Consider the following 27,467-nt stretch of genomic DNA (forward strand, 5'->3'; position numbering starts at 1 on the left):
ACATTTGCTGACATGGAAAGCGCAGCTTCTGTCTTGTAAAGCTCCTGGTGGGCCTCTTCTTTTGCTCCTGCCCTGCAAGGAGGGATCAGGCGAGAAGAGCTTGGAACCCTGGGGCTAAGAACTTCTGTAGCGGTTTCTGCCTGCCAGCATTTTCATACAATGAAAGTTCCAGAGTGACCCTTGTTGGTTGCCTTTCCCTTGTGATATCTTGTTCCTTCTCTTGGCTTTGACACAATAAATCATAATTAAACAATGTACATATGCCCTCAAATTATTCAAGAAATATTTAAAAAATAAGGTGAAAAAATTGAGGATTTGGAAAATGTTTGTCCAGATGAATGTCAGTGACACAAATGATGTTAGGGTAATATTCATATCTAGTAAGAACAGTGTGGAACAATTATTCCAGTTTCCCATTATTACCAAAGCCAATAGCCTCAGCTGGCTAGGGTTTTAGGGGGCTGTTAGCTGTCCAGAAGTAACATTTCCACATTCTGCAGGTGAAATTCCAGTTTCTCATATTATTGACACTGAACTCTTTTTTTTTAACCATCTGTAGATGATGAAAGGGAAGGATGTTCGCTACCTTTGACTAAGTACAAGAGGTCCTTTGGTCCTTTGACCACTGCAATGCTGCTGCCACAGCTGCATCACAATGGCTTGGTGAGGTAGGTCCGCTAACATAACATTGCCTTCCTATGCAAGTTCACTGGCGTTTATAAATTCACAGTGCATAGGACTATAGCCTAATCTTTTTTTAAAAAAAAATGATTTTTACATTGTGATTTCTGTAAATGCCAGGGATGTTGTGGGACTGCTAGATTTGAGATGGTGAAACAGCTGCATTGTTTTTAAGCAGAGGACTTTGAACTCTAAAACCTTAAAGTCTAAGGAAAAAGCCAGCATGTAGAAGTTCAAAAGGATGCAGGCAGTCTTTTCAGAAGATAGATTTGAGAAACTAACATTTGGTATCTACTGAATCCTGAGCCCTTAGGCACATTTCCAGACCCAAGGCTGAAAAAGTGAGGTGCTGAAAATAATGCTCATTTAAAAGCAAGTAGGTGGAAAGTTGAGAATAAAAGTGTGGTGTGAATTCTCCCTTTCAAATTTGATGCAGCTTTGGCTTAGGTGGGAGTGTTTGTGTGCATACCTAATGACAACAGTTCCTATCTTTGCTGTAAAGCAGGAAAGGGCAATTAATGATCTCTAAATGCCATTGGGTTCTAACTTCCATCATCCCCTAGTGAGTACAGCGCATGATGAGGCATGTTGGGAGTTTCAGCCCAGCCACATCTGGGGGGGCTACACTTTGTATACCCTTGATGCAGAAGGAATGGCATTATAAGAGTTGTTTATGCTGGAGGAAGTGTGGGCAGTGACCTCACTTGGTTTCTTCTCTCAAGTTTATTTATTTATTTATTTACAGTATTTATATTCTGCCCTTCTCACCCCAAAGGGGACTCAGGGAAAATCACAATGTACATATACATGGCAAACATTCAATGCCATTAGACAAATGACATATATAGACAAATTGTGTGTCACTTTCCCATAGGATTCTGGCCATTCCTCTTTGATGTTAAACCTTGCATAGTGGAAGACTCCACTGAGCAGGATTTTGGTGGGAAAGCAACATAGAGAGTTAGCAAACAATTATATTAAACTCTTTAGTCGCTGAAGAAAACAGCCATTCAATTGTGGCAACTTGTACATTTAATTGATTTTAATGAGAGCATTAAGCCTGTGCTTAACTTTTCAACATTGAAATCAATAGGATTTAAAAATGCTTAATGTTTGCTGGTCCCAACCCTTCTGTTTTAATTTCTCTATTGCTCTCCAGCAACTGTTCTCCATAGTGCAGAATGGCCATCATATCCCAGAACGTTCTCTATCTTATTGTGATAACATTGTAACACTTGAACGGGCCCTTGGTGGGCATCAGGGAGAGATGTTGTCACTGTGGGGCAACGGGAAATGCCCCTAATAGTGTAACTGTCGCTTGTGCCAGCTACTCTTTCTGAAAACAGCCAAATACAGATCTCCAAATGTTTAAAGGAGTTGGGATCAGACCTTCCTGTTAGGGGCAGGGGTTCAATATGCTAAAGGCATGTTGTACAAATAGTTTGCAGGGAATGCGGGAAAAATCTCCACTCATCCCGGAGTTTTGTCTTATGAGAGAACATATATTTCTATTCACCTTCTCTATTCATGTTGTTGTCATGGCAACCCAATCTTAGGGCTTTCTTGGTAAGATTTATCCAGAGGAGGTTTGTGGTTGCCTTGTTCTCAAGGGAGGGAGTGTGCCATTCTCAAGCCCCCCCCCCCCCCAGGCAGTTTCCATGGCTGAGGGGGCAGGGTGTCTCTGTACTGTTCCAGTTTATAAAACTCTATTGCCAAGTCTCTTGTTGCCTTTGTATACATTTGTTTTTGGTTTTCCTTTTTTGTTGTTTCTTACTTATGGCGGCCCTAAGGTGACCTTATCACTGGTTGTTTTGTAAGATTTGTTCAGAAGGGAGTTAACTTTGTCTCCAGAGGCGGTCCAACCATAAGGCGAAATAGGCATTTGCCTGTGGCGCCATCGTCCCGGGGGCACCATCGTCCTGGGAGGAGGGCACCACTCTCCACCTCCTTCTCTTTCGGGCCTTCCAGCGACCGCGCTGGGCCTTCCGGCCGGCGCAGACCCACCTTCGCACCACGCAAGCCCACCTTTGGGGCCTTCAGAGATTGTGAGGTCTGTAGGAACTTGGAAGCTAGGTATGTGGGGTTTATATATCTGTAGAAGGTCCAGGGTGGGAGAAAGAACTTTTCTTTGAAGCAGGTGTGAATGTTGTAATTAATCACCTTGATTAGCATTTAATGGCCCTGTGGCTTCAAGGCCTGGCTTCTTCTTGCCTGGGAGAATCTTTTTTTGGGAGGAGTTAGCTGTCCCTGATTGTTTACTGTCTGGATTTCTTCTGTTTTCAGAGTGTTGTTCTTTATTTATTGTCCTGATTTTAGAGGGTTTTTTTTAATACTGAGGGCTATCTGGGTTATCTAAGTCCACACTGCCCTATATCCCTGTTCAATGTTTAGTGCTAAATTTGCAAATATAGTAATTCCTACATAACATTACCATGTATTGAACTGCTTTTTCTATTGATTTGTTGTAAAACATGATGTTTTGGTGCTTAAATTTTAAAATCATAATGTAATTTGATGTTTTATAGGCTTTTCCTTTATACTTCCTTATTATCCAACATTTTCGCTTATCCAACGCTTTTATTTTTCAGTGATTGGTTTGGGGGGGCGCCAAAATTCTGTTCGCCTACACTTGAAAAATACCTAGGGCCGGCTCTGTTTGTCTCTTTCTAGGGCTGAGCGAGCATGACTTGCCCAAGGACACTAGTGCATTTCTGTGGCTGAGAGGGGGTGGGTTTGAAGCTTGGTTTCCCAGAGTTGCAGTCCAACACTCTCAACCTGCTGCACCACAAAAGAAAAGCTACCCTAACATTTTACTGACAAGGCAAAGATTTGCTGTATCCAGCGAATTGGTGGTGTGACTGAAAAGCAATGGTTGGATGTGTTTTTCTTTAAATATGGGGAGCCAGAAATACAAGTAGGGCAAACCCATCTCACATCTTGGCTTGGGATGGCCAAACTCTCTAGATAAGTTGGTCCTTCTGATTCTGCAGTGGTTTCTTTTGGGTGGTCTTGTTACAATCTACCTGGTCTGTCTGCTTAGAGACAGCATCTGTTTTCCCTGTAGCCTTTGGGAGCACAACCTTTCCATCTAGTCCTGATTGAAAACAAGAAGACAGAAAAGCCTTGTGCAAAAGAGACTGATTTTTTAATTTTAAAAATGATGAGTGTCCTGAGAGCCTAGAAAATGGCCACTTCCTGAATGCCTGGGTTAGTATGCTAGCAAGAAGCCCCCATCAGGGCTGTGCAGGCTCCCCAAGCACTGAGCCAGGAAAAGCAGCACTGAGCCCGATTACAGAAATGCCCAAGTGTACAGCCCCCATCTGCACTTTGCTTACCTTGCTTTTTCGCTTTTTGTACTATACCACCCAGACAGCTTTCTGCAAGCACTTCTTTGAGAATAAAATAAGGAAAACATCTTTTGTCCAGACTGAAGCATCTGCTTTGCCCTTCCCATCTGTGTTTCTAGAAAAGGCAACTTGCACACATATTATTTCTTTTGAGCCTTTGATGGACCAAACCCAAACCACCATGAAATCAAACTAAGGTTCAAATCTACTTCTTCAGAACTACCTGCTCTGAAAAGACTGACACTCCTAAAAGCAAAAAGAAGGAAAACCAGCATTAATTATCTAGTGAACTGTTGTCTAGCAAACAAGTCTAACAACAACCATAGCAAGAATATGAATCCAAATTTCAGTCCAGAAAGGTTTCTACATTTCAATTTAGGTCCTACAGAAAACAGCTGAAAATACTTTCTGGTTCCTTTAACCAAGGCCTCCTGATATGCTAGGATGTCAGAATGGCTCCAGGAAATCAGAAGAAGGCATTCATAATTTTGCATTATTAATTATGATTCTCTCCCTCTCTCTCTTTTCTTTCTCTTTGGAAATAAAATTGTGTGAAGCTATACGGTTTTCCCAGTGATCTGTGGCTGCTCAGCCCACTGCCTTCCTCCATTTCTCAGTTTTGGTGCTCTCCTCATTATAGGAGATGTGCTGTCCATAGCTAGAAAATGCCCAAAAATCTACATTGAAATCCTGTCGGTCGCTGCTGATGTTACTCCTCCTTGATTTTTTTTTTTTGGTATGGCTGTGAGCCAAGCTGCTTTCCTGTGATTGTATCTCCGTCTTTTTCTATAATCCCCGTTAAACATCACTGGCAATTCACTGCTTCCCATCCTTCTCAGCCATCCCACCCCCCACATAAAATATACACCATGCCATCACTGTCTGTTTCCATACAAATCTAAAAATACAGGATTTCTTCACATGGCAGGCAAATTATAAAAAGCTTTGTGTTGTTTACTCACTGTGCCAACAATGCTGGCCCTCGCAAATGTTTGGGTGCGGTAAGATGCCGAAGCCATCTGGAACACTGCATTTTCCTAGGAAGGCAGCATGAAGAAGTCTTGTATTACCTCATTGCTTTGCCTTTCCTCCTCTGCTGTCAGTGAGCCAAGGAGTCTCCCAACATTCTTCTTACGTAGCAGATTCCCAAAGCATGAGTCACCTCTTCTCAGAGCTGTAAGTCCAGGGCATCCACGCAGAAGGCTGGGCTCCCCGACTTGCAGGGTGTTCTGGGGGGAATCAAGCGGCTGCCAGTCAGGACTGTGGTTTTCCCTGCTGCTGCTCCCTCTCTCATCACTCTTTTATTTGCCTTTGCCTTTTTCTCCCTTTCTTCTCCTTTTCTGGCACTAGTGCTGGCAGTAATAGTAGTAGTAGCAGCAGGAAAACGAACTGAGTACCTTCCTTCCTTCCGTCCTTGGTCAACATGCCTCCCCCTTATATTTTTAATGCAACAGCTTTGGGCTGCGCTTCTAGACTGGATCACCAAAGACACACTACTCACTCACAATGCACAATCAATATTGATATTGATCTGCGGAAAATGTTGGTAAATTCCTGATAAGAAAACTGGGGAAAGAGGAAAGAGTGGGGGATGGGAAGTGTCTTTGTAGGATTCTAGCAAATGCTTTTAACAGGGACAGCCTATTTGGATCCCAGGTTCCTCTGGTCCCGATGTAAGTGGTTGTTTGGAAATGGCAAGGGAAGCAATGAGACGAACAGAGTAGGAGGAGGGGTGGTAGGAATGGTAATCTATATTTTCATTTCTTTGAGGCCACTTCCTTTAGATACCTGGGAGGTAACTGGCTAGAAGGCCTTACCCAGGATATGCCTTGGCTGAAGGCCAGCTCTGCTTTGTTTCCAGTGTCATATGCTTCTTTCTAATTTGCAAAATGTATGGATCAAGGTTTATTTTCATGTTGTCAAAGACAAAAACATAGGAGATGATTACTCAACAAAAGTATTTACAGTCTGAATAGCCCTAATAGCAATTTTCATCAAATAGCAAATTTTATCTAAGCAAAAGACAAAGGATTTACAGTAACAGTAACAAAAGGCTGGATATGGCATTTGGGAATGTAGCTGCACGGCCTGGGTATTCTGTTTACGGGAAATGGGCTAAGAAGGCAAAAGAAAGCTCAGTTTTCTGCCCCCCAAGTCAAACTTCAGCTAAGGCGTTGAGGCAAGAGATCTAGGTAATTGTGCCTTTCCATGAACTTGAAGTTTGGGGTGAGGTTGCCAATGGAAGATATGGCAATAATACTTTGCCTGCATGTAATGGTTTCCTTCTGATCTTATTTTCAGAAAGTATTCAGCCTTGTTTAAAATGTTTTAGGGAACATGCTTTTTGTAAGCTGAACATCCCTATGCTTATTGTTTTGGGCAACAGGTGAGAGGTCCTTCTGGCATTTCAAGGTCTGGTGACCTAGAGATCATTCTCATCTCCCACCATCAGGAAGAGGCTTCTTGTGTACTATGGAACTCTTTGGATCACTCTCTGCTTTCATCAGATAGGGTTGTAAGACACTGAACCTGTGCATGTGTGCATCTCACCAAGATGGAGAGCCATGCTGGTTCCACAGAATGGCCTCTGTCTGTGAAATCTGGTCTCTGTGCACAGCCTAGAGAAACTCTTTTATCATCTGAAACCAGTAAGAATAATGTGTTTAGTTTTTTTCTTCCAAACTATGTTTGACTTCTGATTAACTTGGCCAATCCAATAAGCAGAGGCATTTATATCACAAGGGGCTAAGATTCCCCGGCACATCACAACTGCGCAATCCAGTTATAATTCTACCGACACCATATCTTCTCTGCGACGTAGACCAGTTATACCTTTGGGTCTCCAAAGGAAGGTCCCATGAATATCAAAATTAAGGATTCACCAAAGGAGGACACACCACCTTCTGGTGTAGTCTGTACCACTATCAAATGGGCATGATTCTCACTCACATCTGCAGTATAATGTGCTCTCCTTGGGGAGGCAGCCTGGAGATACAACTGGAGAGAGGACCTACTAGGTCCTTATGACAACTATTTTTTTCTAATCCCTGCAAGCGATTAAAAGATAAACTAGTCCCTGTTCATAGAGGAATAGGGAGAGAGGAGGAATGCAAAACCTGGAGCTTGGCTGACAAATGGGGCCAAATCCATCTCTTCCTGTGTTTGTGAACGTATATGTGAGAGAAGCAGGGGGTGGATACAGTAGACCCCCCCTGCTCTGAAGTCCCAGGTTGGAGCAACATGCCCTTTCTGGTAGGAAGAGGGGAAGAGCCCTCTGTAACTGCCTCTCTGGCCCAAGGGTGGGCTTGGTTGGCTTGACAATCTCTCATGCCCAAATGGCTGCTAGCCTTTTGCAGGAGCAAAAGCATACCTCTTCAATGCAGCTCTCTTGGGGCATGTCTGCAGTTAATTGGTTTCTTTTAAATCAAAACATACCACAGTGTATTGTAAGCAAAAGCTCTGATGCCTGCTCTCAGCCATTTACCTTGCCACTGCACTCAAAAATATTTTGTACATTGGTATGCTTCCTCCTAAATTTCATATGGAATTTCTGCAGAATAAATCATATTTTTAAATACAGCATTGAAAAGCTGCTAGGAAGACCAACAGACAAAAATATTACACCCTTCCTGATATTCCACATCCATTGAAACCTACTCCAATATCCTCCGTTATCTAATCCACTCCCCACCTTCTGACTAGTTATTTCATTATTTCCCATGTTCTAACGGCAAACAGTGGCTGGCCAGGGGAATATTGTAAAAGAAAATCCCCTCTCTTCCTTCCATCCCCTTACTTTATTATGCTCTCTCTTTTTGTCATTTAACTCCAATTATGGGATGCTAAGTGCTTTTGGAAATTTCATTGTTAATATCTTCTTACTGTGCTATTAACGTAAATCAACTTTAATAGTGTCCCAGCAAGTGTAAAAGCAATCAAAAATTCAGCACTCACGAATCATTCTGTAATTTCAGCATAAAATGTTAATAGAAATAATATCGAATACCATAAAATATCAGCAAATTCAACTTTAAATATAAGTGATAAATGGCTTTCCTATCCTGAAAAGTCCTGTGGACTTCTTCATCAGGAATCCTTTTCCTGGCAGAACTGCAGCACTGTGATACATGATCCAGGAACACCTCCTCTCTCACTTTTTTTGGCCCCACCTTCCCCACACCAGGCTCATAAGAGATTCTGTTTGTGGGAATCTTTCCATTTCAGAACCTAAAATCCAGTCAGCATTCAGCAGGAAAGTAGTTTAAGTGGCCAGAATACAAGGTAGACATTAATTGATTTCCAAGCAACAGACACCTGCCACTACCTTCCTGCCCTTGGGCTGCCCAGAAAAGCTCTCAGTGCATTGATGTTGGCTGAGACCGGGAATTTCCCAGCAAAAAAAGGTCTGTAGCTGAACTGGAATTAAAGATGTAGATATCTATCATCTATTAATTAAGTTTTTAAAACTCCCATGAGAATCCTGTGGAAGTAACATTTTGTGCTGCTCTTAATGCCCAGAAAATGGGACTAATTGCTGCGCTATTCTGCTCATGACACAGTCCTTTTCTTTTTGGAAGGGGAATGGGCCTCTTTCTGGAACAGTGCAGGACTCGGCCCTATCGCAGTCCCATTACTCTTTTCAGGACAGGCACCTGGCAACAGAGGGTTGTGTCACGTCTGGAGGATGGAGAACAGCACATCTCAATGCTGGGTTGTTTCTGTTGTTGTTGTTGTTGTTGTTGTTGTTGTTGTTGTTGTTGTTGTATGCCTTCAAATCATTTCAGACACATGTATCCCTAAAGTAAATCTATCCCAGGGTTTTCTTGACAGAATTTGTCCAGAGAAGGTTTGTTGTGGCCTTACTTTGAGGCTGAGTGTGACTTGCCTGAGATCAATGGGTTTCCATAGCCAAGTGGAGATTTAAACCCTGGCCTCTCAGTGTACTACTCCAACACTCAAGCTGCTGCACCACACTTGTTTACTCAGAAGGAAGCCTCACTGCCCAATTGAACTTTTCTCCTAGCTTTATCCTAAATTATGTTTAATTACAGCAACAATCTAATCCATTCAAAGCTATTTGTAAATCATTAAAAAACACACATGCACACATTTTTGACCCGCATATTTTTCCTCATGGAACAAGTAGCAGCTTGAAGGGATCCCTTGAAATCAGGAAAATAGCCCAGAGGAGAGAGGGGAGTATTATAGTCCTGCCCAAAACCCTCACTCCTGGGTTGTTCTTGAAGCATTTTAAGGACAGAAGATTTAGACATAAGTCACTGCCATCTTGTTTCATTTGGCTTTCATAGGGTAGGGATGCAATGACAACTTCTAAATTTTCTTGTCCTTAGTGAGAAAAGTTGTTTTGACCCACTGAAACACCCTATCAAGAAAATGATGAACTGCTGTAAGATTTTTTAATTGCATTTTGATACCTTTTTGTGGTTAAAAATGGATTTGTCCCACTAAAGTTGTTTTTCATGCAGAAAATTTCTTGTGTAAAAAGTGGCTTTTGTACTAAAGCTAGCTTTTTTAAAAAAAAACTGGGCTCAATTTTAGACAATGTTTTTCAGCCCTAGTTTCAAACCTGGTTTTGACTCAGACACTGCCTCAGTTGCCCTGATGTATGAGCTGTCCTGGAACAAGGGCCAAGGGAAACTGTGGGCCCTTCCAGACAGGTCCTATATCTCAGGGTCTGATCCCAGGTTTTCTGCTTTAAACTGGATTATCTAAGTCCCCACTGCTGGAAAACCTGGGATAAAAGGAAAACCTGGGATCAGATCCTGGGATATAGGGCTTGTCTGGAAGGGCCCTGTGACTCTCCTGATTCTCCAGCAGCTACATTTCTGTTTGCCTTGCTGCTGCTAATTGGGAGCACTAAATGGAACACAATATAAATCAAAAAGAATTAAATGTACTAAATAACCTTTTATTGTAATGAATTCATAGCAAATGCATTATAACTGACAACACTCTAATTAAGGGTTCATTGAATGTCTCTATAAACACCACACCAGGAAGGGCAAAAACCCAGCTCTGCAGATGTCATCCTGTCCTTCTGGTAGATAAAACTGAAGAAGGCATCGCATCTGGACCAGCTCTGCAGCACAAATGCTGCCCCTCACACTTGCCGTGTGCATATTGTATTCTACCAATGCCATCTTTATGTGTTTCTCTTAAGTACATTTGGGGTAATCCTTCCTTGCCGGAGGCACAAACATTTTCCGTAGCCATGCATAGAGGGAGAAACTGACTTTTCTCTGGGACTTCAAAGTAACATAAAGACACTTGGTGTGTAGATTCTGTTAATGATTTTGGCTTCTGAGCTTTTTAAGATGGGCTTTGCTTTCCGCATTTAAGTCAAGGAAGGGGTCCATCAACAGGAAGGCTGGTGGAATCTCTGCTAGAATAGAAAACATTACTAGAAGGAGGAAAACGTCCAAGAATCACTATCAGCGTAACTCTTCCAAACTATTAGAAACATGTCTGTTTGAAAGCTCTTGACAGAAATATTGAGTCATTGCCAGGGAGCTCCTAAAGTGGTTTTCTCAGTCTCTTAGCCTCTCCTCAGCTTTCTATCTCATTCAAAGGAGGCAAGAGAGTATCTGCTGAGACTGTCCTGTTCACAGGCTACAAAAGAGGCAATCTTTAATCCTGTCAGAGTTCAGTAATATTATGTATATTGACTGAAACCCTATGGAGCGCACATGGCGGGGTCCTTTCATTCCCATAGTGCATTGTAGCCTAGCTACCCTTGGAAAGGAACCAACACAGAGAGGCACTTGACATTTGCAAAGGCTTATGGGTGAGTGGAGGAGCTCTCTCTTTTCACATCCCCAAATTTACAATTGTCTCAATTTAAATGTTAAGACAGGGATGAGTGGCCTAATCTAGAACGGGGTACTCAAGAATGTGGTAAAGATGCCAAACCAGCCAGCTGGTGTTCCCCAGTTCCATGTGCTGGAGCGAGTAGATTTCAGTCATCCTGGCCAACAGGGAAGCAAACGGCTTCCTTGCTTTTAATTCAGGGTATCTGGAACAAAATTGGATAAAAAGGACTGAGTGGTTTTATTCCTGCAGGTGTTGCTGAAATACACAAGGCAGAAGCGGCTGGTAATGAGTTGGTGAAAATGAAAAGGGGACATAAGTAGCTTCTTTAGCAAATCCCCTGGAAATGACACAGAGCCTCTTAGATCGATAGGACTCATCTAGCCAAGGGCTGCTGGGCCCACTCACACCTCAGGGGAGAGAGGAGGACAGCTGCAGTATTACCTGTGATTTTGAGGCAAAACTGCATTTCATAATTTCCTTCTTTCCTTCCTTCCTCCATTTGTAAGTGCATGTGAGAGCTGGAAGGTGGCGGTAAGAGGGAGATTTGTCTGAATCTCAGCAAGCGCCTGCTCCTAGAACATGAGCCATGGCTCAACCCATTGAGGACGTGGAGGTGTTCAGGGTCTGTCATGTTGTTTTGCCTTTGGAGGAGAGCAACACTAATAGGATTCACATTGCTTGAATTATTGGGATATGGCTCTCATAGGTCTTATCAAAGACACCTTTCAATTGTTTGCATTCTAAATAGAGACCCCATTGTTGTATAAAACTGACCCTAAAAACAATAATGGCACTTAAATGTGAGTCATTGTTATGCTCACAATTTAATCACTACTAACTCCAACACAGAAGGGCAACTCTTTTAGCATCAATTATAAACATGGCTACACCCTGTCCATATAGCTGAGAGAACTATTCCGTTAAGGCATCTGTTTTCCCTTGAGTCATTTCTATCCTTTTCAATACACACACACACACACACACACCAGATATATTATTCCAAACAGTATGGATTTCTCCCAGGAATTCAAGCATGAATTTGGAAGAAATACTCTCTTCTTTTCTGTGGTCTGTATGACTCATACACTTGAGTTATTCTGCATCTACAGAGAGACAATTCAGAAACTTCTAGAGTTGAGCAAGGTTTTGGTGGGAGCTTCACCCTTTTAAATGAGCCTGCACAACTTCCATGATCCCTGTCCCTTTCACTCTGGCACTGTATCTTGTACCATAGACATTACTATTTTCCATCTAGGCGGCTTCTGTAGAACTGGAACCAACTGAAATACTCCTCTCTCAAGGACACTCTGAAGTGTAGGTTCAGTACATCATTAGAAGAGAATTGGGTGCATCATGCAGCCAGGGCTTCTTTGGCAGGAAAGGCTGCTTCAATTCACTTTTGGTTCCATCTTCGGTGCTATCTGATTCACTATCCTTGTCTTTCCCATAATTATGACACCTCTGAACCAGGCCATCTCTATATTAACATCAGTTTCATTTGATCTGACCATTTCTGTTACACCTTTGATACTGATGATTTCAGTATAAACAATTCAAATACCGACTCCTTCAGTTTTAGCAGTGATGACTGATCTGTCACAAGTAGAAGTGGCTGTCACTACAGTGTCAGAGACAAAGGTACTTCAGTTTGACATTCAGACACTACAGAAAGTGATGACGTCTTAGAGTCTTCTTCCTTGATTTCATTGTGTCTCTCCTTGCCGCCATCAGCTGTGCTAGCAGGGAGTCAGTCATTGCTTGCGCCTATGGAGGGCATTCGCACGCTGGCTGTGACTTCAGAATAGCTTCTACCTCATGACTTTAAAAGGCACAATGATAAATCATCTGCCTGTGTGAGTGTCAGTGGTTCCATTCATTTTGCATGTGCCAAGTGTGCTCTTATGTAAATAGAGGACTTTGTAGAACAATTGTGCTATTTTGTATAGCACCCATAACCCAGTTCTATTGCAGTGGAAGCTATATAGGAAATGACAAAGTTCATTGATTACTAGAACATATTGAAAAAAATATAAGCATCAAAAGTATCAAGGCTGTAAGTCCTGAGGGAAAAACACTTTTCTAGGCTGAAAAAAACATCCTTATAAAAGTTTGTCTTTTGTTGTTATTTCCTTTCTCCCAGTTTTATTATTTGTTGTGAGCTGCCCTGATAATATTGTTGTTATGTAGTGATCTGCTGCAGGAGAGAATTCTTCCAAAGCAGGCTCAGGTCCATCCCTTGGGAGGCAGGGCAATCGCAGAGGGCTGCCTTTCTTGATCTGCTGGAGGCAGGAAGCAGCAGCTTTGCTCTGAGAGCACACCCTGCTGGTCAGCCTGAGCGCATCTTGGCCTCAAGGAGAACATAATGGACAGCAGAAGCTGGTCTGCAGTGAAATACAGTGTAGCAAGTGTGAGAAGATGGAGAAGACAAAACCTATAGTCAGCAAGGTGCACATCACCTTCTATGTGAAGCACTACTACTGCTGTTTTTGATCTATGGCTCAGAGCTACTGCTTCAATCGTGAAACATTATACTCAGTAGGAACTTGACCTGAAGATTTAAATAAATGCCTGGACAGCAAGCACTTACTTAGATGTAATTCCAGAAATACAGAAGATGTCTAAGCAGAAGTAGGCCCATAATCCCTTGTGTTTTTCAAGTACATTTGGAGCTTTCCAAGTGGTAGGTTGGGTAGGTGAGCTACCACAGTATAGTGGCTTGAACACAGAGCTGGGAATCCAGGGAAGCAGGGCTCAAATCCCCTCTCAACCAGGATCACTCTTCTTCTTAGGCGATCCCTCATACCTCGAGGACGATTGTCTTCCATCCTTGGTGTCTTGGGGGTGGGTTCTTAGGTGGCTGAAGAGACCTATTCTTGACCCACATATTCTCCCGCAGTGAGGATCACTCTAGGCAAGTCAAGACTTTCTACCTTAGAGGAAGGCCATAGCAGTCCTCCTAGGAATGACTCTTGATGTATCACAAATAAAGGCACATCAGAGAATAGAGATTCAGCATGGTGTAGTGGGTCAAGTGTTAGACTGGGACTCTGGGAGACTAGGGTTCAAGTCCCCATTTGCCCATGGACATCAACTAAAAAAACAAACACACACTAACGGGCCTTGGGTAGCTCAAACCCTCATTCTCAAAGGAGGGTAGGGGCAATCCCCAACTAATTCTGCCCTATGCAAAACCCAATAATGATGTAGACTTGCCATAAGTTGAAAACTACTTAAATGACCACAAGGAGGAGAAAAGGTGTGTGTGATTATGGGATTGCCCCAGGGTCTGAAGGAGAACTATGATCTATAATCCAGATCCAATATTGGAGGCTATTAGCAACTTTAATCTCCCCTGAGGCTCCTTTGGCCCCTAAATTCCTGAACCCCATAATCTGTAGTAGTGTGCTCTCCCTTTGCTTAAAAAAATAGGGGAGTTACTTAGAGCAGAATCCTGACAGAGCTGCAAAGCTGAGGCTGAAGTCCTGGTATGTGACTGGTTATTAGGGTTAGCTGAGAGAATGTGCATTTATTTACTGAAAGTACTTTATAAATCAATACCTTGTTTTTGAACTGAGGTCAATAGGAATAACTCAGAAACACAACAAACAACTCCAGCAGCCCTAAAACAGCACTTTCAACTTATTGATTTTTAGAAGAGTGTCTTTTCCTTGCATTGTTCATACAAACTTGAATATCACAAACCATAATGATTGTATAAATGAATGAATGAATGCATAAGTAAATAAACAAATGCAGTCATAACAGCATGCTTTGGTGGCATAACAAAAGTGAAAGTGTCAAGAAAGGCACCTCTTGGTGTTGTCTTTTCAGGATTGTGCAGCATTGCAAACAGAGTTTGGAATCAAGGATATTGGAATGGCCTTCGTAATAGAGCCTGCATGTGCTTATGTGATTAATCTGAAACACCGACGGGCAGTAGCACTTACTCCATGAAATTAAAAACCAAGGCAGCTTTTAAGTTGTTTTTAATGTGGGAAGGGTAACATTTACTTTCTTCAGGCAACTACTTCTGGAACACTATCATTAGGGTTTGCATGGCTTTCAAGATGCATTTACCATTAAATTGTAGGATTTTGATAGCTTCAGTGAGACTTTCTTCCATGTAAATATGCATAGGGCTAGGCTGCACATCTGTTATGCAGTGCCTTGATCCTTTATTTGTTGGCCTAGTAGGACATGCACCACACACATTTGTGCCTCTTTTTGACAAGTAGGAATATTTTAATTGTAAAATACAGTATAGGATCTTTTTAAATTTCTGGGTGCTTGAAGTTAGAAACAACAACAACTGTGCTTAAAGGGAAAGGAAGGAGACGGCTGTCCCAAAGTAACTGCTTATAGAGGGATATACTTGAGGTGTGGTTGTTCTAGGCAAAAGCCACCAAAGTGGGGAATCTTGTCAGGGTGGTGTTGGCTTGAGGCAGGCAGGCAAGAAGGAAGTGTGACAGCCCCAGATGCTCTCCTTTCTTCTGGCCATGGTTGTTCTCTAGTGATACCTGTTAAATGGATTGTCACATTTACTCTTTTTGCAGTGCTGCCCCAGTGATGGGGTCATTTGTGCTTCCCTACACGCTTATGAGATCTGGCAGGCCTGGCTCAACATTTCTATTTCTATCCTTCCTCTCCTTCAACATGTTAGATGGCTACATTAATCCAAAGGAGGAAATAAAAGAAGGTTGAAGCTTATGCTACAGTATATGTTGTTATTCCTAGAAATATCACAGAGATCTTTGTGCCTCTGAAGTACTGCCTTCCTGCTAGTACGAAAGTATATTTATGGAATTATAGAAGTGTATTGGCTTTGTAGACCTTCCAGTTCAACTCCCTCCTTGACATAAGAGCTTGAGCATTGCTGACAAGATGGCTGCCCAGCTTCTACCTCAAGGTTTTGGCCCACTGTTCTATATAAGCCATTGGTTCCATTGCCAAACTGTTCTTGATGTCAAGGCGTTTATTCTAATGTTTAACCAAACTCAATTATTGACTTAAACATATTACGTATAGTCCTATCTTCTATCTGTTCCTCCATTTGTTCAGTTCTCCCTGGATGGAACCACATCCATGACAGTACCAGAGCGATGCAAACTTACTTCAGGTCCCCTCTTCAGTGGGAACGCAGCATGTAGCATGCCCAGGGCTAATAGTAGCTCCTCTCTGGCTACTGAGTTTGCCTATTTGTCATCCTTTCTTGAAATGCTAGTTGCCTACATTTACTGTCTTAGATGAACTCCATGATCTCACCTGCAGGTGTTAAGAATTGCCAAGGGCCATCAGAACCTGTGTAAATTACAGCCACGCAGACAGCATGTGGAAAAATCAATAAGTAATGAAATAGTACTGCAGCAGAGTAGCCAAGAGAGCAATGGGTGAAAAAATCCTGAGGACTCAGTTTCATTTTGTCAAATAGAAAGGAAGATGTTCTGGTGTAATGTTACAAAATTATCCCCACTGGTCAGGGAAGAAATTGAAATATGGGCAAGGTATGAGGCAGGTGTGATGGTGCCTCTCCTGGGCTCATGAAACTCTTTTCCTTCCCTGAAGAATAGAGCAGCCGCCACTTAATTCTGCACCGGCTTGTTGTTTGCTTTTGTGTAATGAGGTAATGAAATGGATTTCTGTCTCCACGTATTTTGGGACAGGGCATCTACTGCCTGCTTTCATCACAGAGTGATTGCTGGGAATGATCGCAGTACTCAGACCCTTCCACCTGGCCTTGGTGACAGGGAGATGGGGATGCTGGAGAGGGAGAATTTCTAGAAGGTAAATTCTCAGAAGGAGAGAGTCCAAAATCAAAATTAAGGCCTAGTTTCAGCCTTAGTTTTAGAAGCATTCATTGTTAAGCCCTTCTGCAGGTGAGGCTAGGGCACAGAGTTCATTATGGCCACATCCACACATCATGGCAAGCCATGATGTGGTTTGTTGAATAGCTTGTGGTTGCTTATCTGCCTCTACTAAAAAACCATTAACCAGCCACAAAATTGCATTCCATAATATTAATATATAATAATATTGAGTGTCCCTGGGCACTAGAAAGGAGAGGCACAGTGGCCAGTTCACCAGTAACAACCAGCTGCTGCTCTGAGATGAAAACTGGAGGAAAATTCAGCAGCAAAAGTTCAGTGTTGCCTGTCTCTTTGGAGCTCTAAAATACAGAACTGCCGCCAAGGCTTTTCTGAATGAGTCAGTGCAAGGGGGGCTTTTGTTTTGTTTTGTTTTGGTTGCTGCCCTCCTGGGACTCATTGGAGTAGCAGGATAAAAATTAATTAGAGGCTGTTTGGAGGGGGCTTTGGAAGATCGCCTCGGGCTACACTTCAGTCTGGTTGTTAGAAACAATATCATCAGCGCCTCTTCTCCCAGCAAAGAGACCTGCCTGGGTGCGGCTGCGGGGGACACAGAAGGCCCTGCGCACACATCAGAGCCAAACGCTTCCTCCCAGTGAGATTACTTACCGCCAAATCTGTGGATCTACCTGCTGACAGCCCCAGAAAGATGTCTTGTTTCATTTTCTGGTGTCTTAGAGAGAGGCTGCTTGTAAAGCTCACAGAACGCTGATCAAATATCTACCAAAGAAGGCTCTTCGCCTTTCCCTTTTTCATGAATTATGATAATGAGGAGGATGAAAGGAAGTTTCTGGTAATGGAGTAGTCTTCATCTCAGTGACTGGTGTTCTTTTGTAAGGAATGGACTGGCATGTCAGGGCATAGAGGAGCATGACAAACACCTATCAATTAAAATTATTGTTCATCGAAAAAAGATACATCTTCTCTGGAACTATTTCGATCCTTGTTGGATTTCACATTCGAAGGCTTTCTGTAGGTATATATAGGGCTATAGGTTCCTTCCTTTGCTAAGTCGGTTCCAAGCATAAGGTGATGTAAATGACATCAGTTCCTCAAGAGGACTATTTAAAATACTCTCGCTTAACCTGGACCACTTCCATTTCCCACTAAGAAAAAGAAGTCATGATCTCCCCTCCACACTGCAGTCCTTTAGATTCAGTGTCAGTGTCTAGTTAGGAGAGAGGGCAAAACAGGTCAGAGATTAAGACTCCAATGGGCCTTGTTTTTTCTGGGCAGATGGTCATCTGGTTTCATCAGTGTCAGTGAACAAAATACTCCCATTCCCCTACCTCAGAAGTGATCAGAAGAGGAAAACTAGCAGAATTCCAATAAGAAAGAAGCAGAAGTATGTGTGCATCTGTCAAGAAATTTCTTTCAAAATGCCTACTTTTCTTTGATTTTCATGAGCAGATCTACAATTGCTTCTGCAGCTCATTTCTCGGGTTTGCATAGTATTCTGCTTTCTAGTTTCATTACAGTCATTTCATGTTGTTTTAAAGTCATGACTTGTTTAGACTTTTTGTAGTAGAAGCTACTATCAGATATCTCCTATTTCCCACAGAACCATTCCAGTGCTATGAGAGGGGTTTCAGAAACTTTTATACATCTTTCTTAAATTATAGGGTGAATTAAGGGTGGGGCACGCATTAATACACCTTTAGGTGCAGTCACACTAGGCTATGTATTTAAAACATGCCTTATAATATTTTGAAGCTGATAGTGGGATCCCTTTCACTTTCCTTATTTTTTGTTTTCTGTTACCAAAACTAGTAGCACTAACCTTCCTTATTCCTATGACATACTGCACTTTAGCATTGAATGAAGTTAGTCTTTAAACTCTTTCTCCCAGTGCATGAACATCGCAAATATATTCAGTCCACAAATGAGGCTCTGGACCAAGGAGCTCCCCAGATCTGCTCCCACAGAGAGTACCAGCAGCCTGAGGCAAACTTTCTCCCTGGAGTTACTTAAAGGCTTTGGGTAAAGCAATGGGAAATGCCTGCCAGGTAATGTTTGCCTCTCTTTAGGGGACCCTAATGGCCTGAGAAAAATTGATATTCCTTGACAGTCTCCCATTCAAACCCTAACCAGGTTTAACCCTGCCTTACAACACTTGGGAAAAGTGACCAATTTCCTTCTCAGAGTGAAAGGATAGCTCATGTGCAGGATTTTTTTTCCACTCTGGACTATTCACACCTTTGTGAGTGATAGAGAAGCTCTAGGCAGCTTATTAAGGTATTTTGGTGAGTGACAATCAGCAGGGTTTTTTTTAAGGGAGAGCAAAATAATGTTAAACAATGTAAAATCTGCAGGGGAATATTTGGAAGATGTTGTAACCAAATGGCTAGTACCATAAATAAGAGTGGATCTTACAAGCTGCGGCATGCCGTGGCTTTCAGAAAACACAGCTTTGCAAAACTACAAAAGGGCCTTCAGTACGAGGTAATGAGGCACATCTAATTATATTTAAGAAAGAACAGCAAGAACTACTTGGGAACACACAACTCAGCCTTTCTTCCTTCTCAGGCCAGTCAGAACCCAGGCCCCGCTATTCAGGGAGGTGTGAGGGATTTTGGGAGCATTATTCAAAATGCGGCTGTTATTTTCCCAGGGCTGTGAAAAAAATCGGCAGCCTTCACTGCCTGTTCCTTTCTCCTCCCCAAAGCTCCCACCAGGGCAAGAGAAGCAAACAAACCGAAACCCTCCCAGGCCACAATGAGGCTGGCCACCCTGAGAAATGAAGTCCATCGGAAGGAAGGGCGTTTGACACTGCCAGGCCACAGCCGGAGAACAAGGGAAACGCTTTTGGAGGACTGTCAGTGACCCACAGGCCCTCACTCCTAACCTTGCTCTCCCACATATGTTTCTCATTTCCTTGCTTATAGCTGGTCCAAGCTAATGATCTGTGTTTTGGCAGCCATCCCATGCTTGGCATACTGCCTGCCTTGTTCTCATTGTCCCAGCTACTTACAGAAACTCTCCCTTTCTCCCCCCCCCCCTTTCTTTCTTTCTCAAAAGCAGCCTTAAAGGAGAGTAAATATGCAAAGGAACCTTATCCTCTCCAAGAAGCAGCTACCATCTTGAGAGCTCTCCCTGCCACACAGGAACGCTCCTCTATTAGCACCCTGAAAAAGCCCTGGGTGAGGGGTGGGTTCAAGCACAAAAGTGGTGGAAATCCAAATAAATTAGCCCAGCTGAGTTGTGCTGCTATAAATACGGAGGAACACAAGCTATTTTGAGGAATGGTGGCATGGGAAAGTTCTGCCTGGAATCTGGGATCATTCAGAGAAGACAGATATTTCCAGGGGACATGGGAAGCAGGACAGACTGCTCCGACCAAGATGGGAGAGGGCACTGGAGCTGGCAGAGGGTCCCGGGACATAGTGCATCTTCTGTCTGCTCACATAACAAATAGGGGGGCAAGGGATCTATGACTTCATAGTTAGGTAACAAGGCAGGCAGCAAATGATACAGTGTTATTCACCCAACAGCAGACAGACCTTGCTCCTTTGTGGAACATTTTCATATGCAGTAGAGTCTCACTTATCCAAGACTCGCTTATCCAAGGTTCTGGATTATCCAATGCATTTTTGTAGTCAATGTTTTTAATATATCGTGATATTTTGGTGCTAAATTTGTAAATACAGTAATTACAACATAACATTACTGCGTATTGAACTACTTTTTCTGTCAAATATGTTATATAACATGATGTTTGGGTGCTTAATTTGTAAAATCATAACCTAATTTGATGTTTAATAGGCTTTTCCTTAATCCCTCCTTATTATCCAAGATATTCGCTTATCCAAGGTTCTGCCGGCCCGTTTAGCTTGGATAAGTGAGACTCTACTGTATAACTAATGCTTTTAATGGTGTGCTGTTGTGGCACATTTGAGTGACTTCTGAGAGCCCTCTGCCATCAAATAAATCATACTGTTGTTCCAAATGTGTTTCTGATTTGGAGTGCCTCATAATTTATAAAATGCATTTTGTTTTTTTTACTTTCCACATCAAGGCTGTGCGAAGCCCTTCCATCACACCTGGCCTTTGATAGTCCCATCAGTTTTGCAGATGGTCAGTCCTGAGAAGGGACGAACTTTCTACACTTGATCTTAGCCAAATGGTCAATAAGGGATGGACTTTCTGAAATGGCTTTTGAGGTGTCGTTGATATTGAAGTCCTCTCTACAACAGAGTAGCCACTAATAGATACAATGCCTGTTCCATAGGTTGCCAACTTTTTGACTGCTTCCTTGCACATTTGTTTGTTTGTTGAATTTATGTTCTGCCTTTCTCCTGGGTGGAATCCAGGACATGGAGAGATGAGAGAGGTTTTGACTTTTTAATGTCACCATGTCATGCTGATGTAAAATGTAATGTGGGGAATCTAGACTAGCATTACGGCAGGGAAAATGCATGCTTGAAATGCTGAATTGGCGTCTACATAGTTAAAATAACACTATATTTAATTCATCTTAGGTTTCCCATAAACATTCAGTGAGCCAATTTCATTCAATCACACATATTAACTACTTAGCTTCTCCTCTCCAAGGATGTGGGTTGTTATTTTATGCCAAATGTGTTATAATTAAGTTTGACATAAGCACATGGATTAAATATGTGGTTTGGGGGACAAATGGCAGATCTCCCCCCCCCCTCATGTTATGGCTTAATGGAGAATGCATCCAGATAATTGATAGATTTCTAAATACCTTGTTACTTATTTTTGTTTACATAATTGAAGAAGCTCATGTTAATCCAGGGAGTGCTACAGCTCTTATACCCCAATCCTTTGGGGTGATTTAAAACAAAGCAGCTGTTCCCTGCTTGCTCAGGAGTGCCCTAAACTTGACTTGAATGGCAAGCTTAAGTTTTGGGAGGACTAGAACAAGTCTGTGATCTCTGTCACATGAGCAACAGCCATGAAGCCAAATTGGGGAGCTGAGCCAGTTTGGGCAAGGTGGGGCCAAATGAATATGGCTTCTTCCTTCCTTCCAGTGTTATGTGGCAACCCCAGGTAGTGAGGAGTCTGGTGGGAATGGACAGAGGAGGATTTGTCCAAAGACTTGGCATCAGGCCCTCCCCACTACATGCCTACATGAATGTGTCACTCAGAGATGGTTTTGCCAGTTCATTCCTAGGCCAGGATTTTTGAAAGGAAGTTTGTTGCTATGTGTCAATAAATTAAATCAGATTCAGAGAAGCAAGTTGGATTGGGTGAAAACAGCATGTCCCCTCAGTCCTTGTTTTGTGGCTTAATACATTCCCTATTAACCTGCAGACCTTGTGGTGCTTTTGTAGCTATCTCTAAGGGGAAATGTGGCTCTGTCAGTCTATGCTGTGCTTATTTGTATATTCCTTTATTTGATATTTTCTAAATGTCTTTTGCCTTCATATGTGTAGTGTAAATGTTATGTCTTCACCAGTTTTTGGAACTGCTTCCTTAGGCTTGGTCCCCAAGCCCTCATCACTTTATTGCCCTCCTCTGAACTTGCTCCAAGTTGACTTGCTCTGGACTTGCTCCTTTTTGACATCTAGTACTAGAACTGGGTGCTGTGCCTAAAAGCCAGATATCTCATTCACATAGTTCAGTATCAATTGGATTCAGGGTTGGATTCCAGGAAATGTGTGAGCAATGGCCCCTCTTCTCTGTCCTTCATCGGGTTCCCTAGATGAGTGTTTAGTGTTTAGTTTAGAGGAGCTAGGAGTTAGCTTGAGAAAGTTTATGGTGGCATTCTGACCACTTATGAATAGCATCAGGCCCTGCCCTGGACATTCCTCCGTCTGCGCCTTGCTCACAGGCCTTCAGACTGATGCAAAGCTGTGGGAGACTTTGCAAAAGAGGCAGGGCTCTACAAGGTCACCAAATGGGCAAGAAAAGAGAGGAAATTCAGCATCAAATCCCTTGGTTGTGCCTTTGGTACCATGCTACTAACCCACATTTCCCTGAAGACCTTTTCAGCCAGCCATCCCCCTCTGAATGACACCTGCAACAGACCACGGGGCGCCCGCAAGAGGGGTGCAAGTGCTACAGCAGCCCCCCAGCCCCCACTTTCTGGCAGAACGGGATTCAGACTCAGAACTGGGGGGCATGTGGCTACAAGCTTCACAACCTTAGTTTCGGCTTTGGTGTTTGAATCGGGACCTCCTGTTCCTAGCTGGGTTTGGGAGAAACTGAACTAGTCTTACATTGGGATTCTGGGTTTTTGTAGTGAAACTACGACTGATCTCAGAGGACGAGCCACCCTATAATCCTCTTTGTGAGCTGCATTTGATGTGACCTGACCCAGCCTGCGGCCAGACAAGATCCTTGAAAGTCCCCCCATCCCTCCTAGGATAGAGAAGGAGCCCTTTGATAATTATTACCCAGCTCATTGATGGCCCCCCAGCTCCCATCCTCCTCAGCACATTCCCTGCCCATGGAGAGGCAGCTTTGGGGGCAGAGCTGCCTCCGCCCCTTTTCATTTTCGTATAGCGCACTAAACCTCAAGACGTAGTTAACCCAAATCCAGATTTATTTAGGATTTATCTGCATTATTAATTCCTGTTGTGTTGTGAGAAAGTGCTAAAGGACTCAGATTGCCTGTGAAATTAAAGAGAGAGGTTTTCTGAAGCAAAGCATACTTTTAGAAACATTTTTGTAGGTCCAGGCTTAGAATACAGTGTTTTAAATGGGACTTTGGGTGGGAATGGGCTATAATAATTTGATATACCCCCGCACGCTCTCACTAAATACTCTACCAGGCTGTTTCATGCATTAATCTGGGTTTAATGTAGATTGAAACATTTACAATGCAAAATAATTTGGGTTGAAATAATCCCCCCTGATAAAGCTAGAGCCTGCCCTGCCCCCCAGCCCTACAACTGTCACCATTTCAGGCAGCCAGGCACTGAGGAGGACGTAACTATGCAAATCAGAGGGAAGAAAACGCACACAAGGCTTAAGACTGTGATGTGCTGCATTTTATTCCTTTGCCTGTCAACATTGAGGGGCACTGGATGCCCCACACAGCCTCCCATTCACTGGAAGCAGAAAAGTGCCCAGCTTCAGCAGAGCGGCTGGGTTGCCTGCAACCATCATCGATGCCTGTTCTGGCAGAGGAGATGCCTTTCAGACCACAAAAGCCCAGGAGTCTCCTCGGCTCTCAAGCACTCCCAACATTTCTGCAATGGCACTTCCCCCAAAAAGCCCATCTTTGTAGACCCTCAGGGGAGGCCCTCTGTGGGAAACTACCTGTGTGCTCTTGAATTTAACAACAAGTCTGCCTTTCCACTCTATGAGCAGAGGGCTAGACCTTGACCAGTGTCCTTGGCAATGGCCACTAGTAGGGGATTGTCAGAGAGAGGCCAAGTACTTGAAGCAAACTGGCACCATTTCTTAGGAGAGCCCTCACAGCTATCAGGCAACAGATTAACCACAAGGACACACAGCCCTGCTGTGAAGGTACTTTGTGATGGTCCACGGGACGCATATCATAACCTTTGTAAGCTGAGATTTCACAGCAGATCCTCTCTCAGTTAGACAGTTCAGCTACATTCCGGATTTCAGGAAAAGAGGGAAAGAGCAGGATTTTGTAAAAGGAAAGAGGTGGCCCTACACAGTTTAAAAGGTACCTATAGAGGAGTATAAATGGACAGCTGTGTGCATTCTTTGTACAGGGCTGTCAGACCAGAATGTGCCTGGCCATTGAGGTAAACATGAGAGCTGGGCCACATTCTGGAGCTATTTGATATCCACTGGTTCCAGGGTGCCCTGTGGATCCACAAATCCATGGATTCCCCAGTCCCATTATATAAAATGGCATAGTAACATAGAAAAATCAGGATTTGCTTTTAGGAGTGGGGTGATTGATGGTTATTGATGGTTGAGTTCATGATGCCGAGGGCCAACTGTTTTAGGGAGAGTTGGAGGGCCTGGTCACATGAAGAGGCCTGTTCTTGAGCGCAGGGAGGGAGACCCTGGTGCACAGATCTGGTGACCTTCCTCTTTCCCAGGCTGGGACTTAGATGGAGCTTTCCTTCCCTCCCTCTCTGCCTCTCCCCCTCCAAGGCATTCCCCCATCAATAAAGGCATTAGCTCACTAAACAGTCTGATGGCTTTGCTTCTCTGGATTAACCCTTTGGGAGCTAGGATTCCCTCAGACTTGTAAAGGTATTGATCTCAACAGATCATGTTTGCCTTTCCAGCACCCACCCACATGCTCATACAGACACACACAGACACACTGTCCTTCCCTCCCTTTGTCTTTCTGTGGGGAGTTGTTCTACAAGGTCTGCCGCACAGACACCCTGCTTCTGGAGAAAGGCAGGCCAGAGCATGGCCAATAGGTCAGGAGTAGGAAGCATTGGCCCCTTGGAAGAGGAGGTGCTGATGCCAGGGTAAGGGTGCTCAACTTGAATGCTTTCACTAAATAAGCCAGCAACTTTCAAATGGTTTTAAAACAATTTTTGAAGGCAAATGAATTAATATTCTGACAAAGGAAGAAAAGGAAGAATTAAAGTAGAGATGCCGAATTGGGTGAATGTGTTTTGACCACAGAGCTGGAAAAACAAATAGTCTGGAGCTTTGACTGACTACGAGGGAGGTGTCACAGAGGCACTGAGCAAGCCTTTTATTTCTTCGTCTTTGCCTTCAGGATAAAGTTGCTAGTTTCTGCCTTTGCTGAGGTCAGGACTATATCTACCCCACCATCTCACTGCTGTCCTGTGGTTAGAAACTTATGTAAGCATTAAAATGGGATGCAGAGAAGTCACTAACTTCAGAGAGAATAAATTTATCTATGTTAGCCTTAATAAGATTTCCCTTTCCTCCTTGAGACCATAACTGGTTTGCTCAAGGAAAGGTTGGCTGACAATCAGTTGTCCCGTTTTAACTATGCCAAGCGGATCTGAGCAAGACCATACTGGTCAGCTTCCCTGGAGCAGTGCTACTCGAGATGGTAGATCCTGGAAGGTTTCCAGGAGAGAAAGACGCTATTGTGCCCAATGGATACAAATATAGTGCTAGCACCTGGCACACACTTGAAAAGCTAATTGCTGCCCCCCGGTTCAGAAAGTTTGTGCCTTAAAATTATGACTTGGAGTCCTGGACTCAGCCTGGCCAAACAGAACATCGGAGCAGCCCCTCAGCCCAAGATGCTGTTCCCAGGCGGCTAACCTGGTGTCTTTGGGAACTCCCAAGCCAGACGAGAGCAAACGTGTTAGCAGCTTCCCCCTGCAGAAAGGAAAAAGGTGACGATGACAAAGGGGACAGCAAGGTCACCTCATAATGAAGTGGCCAGCATTGGATTTCTGTCACTCACATTAGCTAAATATACAGTTGAGCTCAGCTGGAACACATTAACAAAAAGGAGTGGCCACAGATCAAGATGGGAATGGTCATTCATCTGGACCTTGGAGCAGTCTAGAGTCTCTTGAATGCACAAGGCCATTCGTGTGTAACCAAATCCTTACTCCATAGGAAATAAGAGCTGTGCCAAATTTCCCAGCTAACCCCAGGAAGCTGAATCTCTCCCACCCACCATCACGCCAAGTTTGCAAAGGATGCAAGATGAGTGCTTGCACTTGAATGTAGACCTGGAAAGCAGTTCATTAAAATAAATGCTTGTTTCTTTTGCATGTGTGAAAAGTTACCTTCACTTGGGTTGGAAGGTGGGTTTCAGCAGAAGCTGCCAGTAATTAATCAGGGAGGAAAAAACCTGGATGTCTCCATTTCAATTTTCTATACATGAAGTGGAGTTCACAATGAAGAGGATGGGAGAGAAAATTAGATGCTGGAAGATTCTTCATGTTAAATTATATACATTGCGTGGGAGGTGAAACTTGCTTCTTTTTATCTCTGGCATTCTGTAGCATAAGTTTAATGCTTTACTGCCTTGTAAGCTGACGATTAGAATGGTGAGCCCAAACCCCTCCCAACTCTTTGTGGGGAATTAATCCTCTGTCCTCCTCCCCAGAGCCTTCCTTGCCTCTCTCTTCTCTGCCTTGTGCCCCTTGCAGACTCTCGGCTGGGAACCTGGGGCAGGGAGGCTGGGAGTGGGTCCCAGTTGAGCGGGAGCTTAGCCACAAGGCCATTGGGTCTGTGCCCATTATTCAAGAGGACTGAGAATAATGGCTCTGAAAGTGGCCACAAAGGTAATCTTATCTAGCCCTCTAGTGTTGCCGGAAACCCATGCCCGATAGGTTGCTTTCTCATTTTGCTTAAAAACTCATAATGTTGGAAGTCCACTGTCCTCAGCTATTCTTTATGTTGGAAATATTTGTTCAAGAAATACATTACTATTTTGAACCACAGCTTCCTGGAAAGTACAGTAGAGCCTCACTTATCCAACACTCACTTATCCAATGTTCTGGATTATCCAATGCATTTTTGTAGCCAATGTTCTCAATACATCGTGATATTTTGGTGCTAAATTAGTTAATACAGTAATTACTACATAGCATTACTGCGTATTGAACTACTTTTTTGTCAAATTTGTTGTATAACATGATGTTTTGGTGCTTAATTTGTAAAATCATAACCTATTTTGATATTTAATAGGCTTTTCCTTAATCCCTCCGTATTACCCAACATATTCGCTTATGCAACAATCTGTTGGATAAGTGAGGCTCTACTGTAGTAGCCATGGTGACTAGGGGATTCTAGACATTGTAGCTCAGAGACTTTTCCAAACTCTGCTTTCTTGTAATTTGAACTCCTCGGTTTGAGTTATACCCTTCACAGCAGCAGCAGCAAAAACACTCCATTG

The 27,467-nt window shown here is 43.2% G+C and overlaps 1 protein-coding gene across 1 annotated transcript in view; it reads left to right on the top strand.

Moving 5' to 3' along the window:
• The first annotated feature begins 559 nt into the window (after nucleotides 1-559).
• zfhx3 (zinc finger homeobox 3) overlaps nucleotides 560-27,467 on the top strand; it is a 124,622-nt gene continuing 97,714 nt past the window's right edge. The window contains exon 1 of the mRNA XM_008120614.3: nucleotides 560-668. The gene's annotated coding sequence lies outside the window, so the exon portion shown is untranslated. The remainder of the gene's footprint in view (nucleotides 669-27,467) is intronic.

This window comes from Anolis carolinensis, unplaced genomic scaffold (genome assembly GCF_035594765.1).
Source record: "Anolis carolinensis isolate JA03-04 unplaced genomic scaffold, rAnoCar3.1.pri scaffold_9, whole genome shotgun sequence".
In the NCBI taxonomy this organism is placed as follows: domain Eukaryota; kingdom Metazoa; phylum Chordata; class Lepidosauria; order Squamata; family Dactyloidae; genus Anolis; species Anolis carolinensis.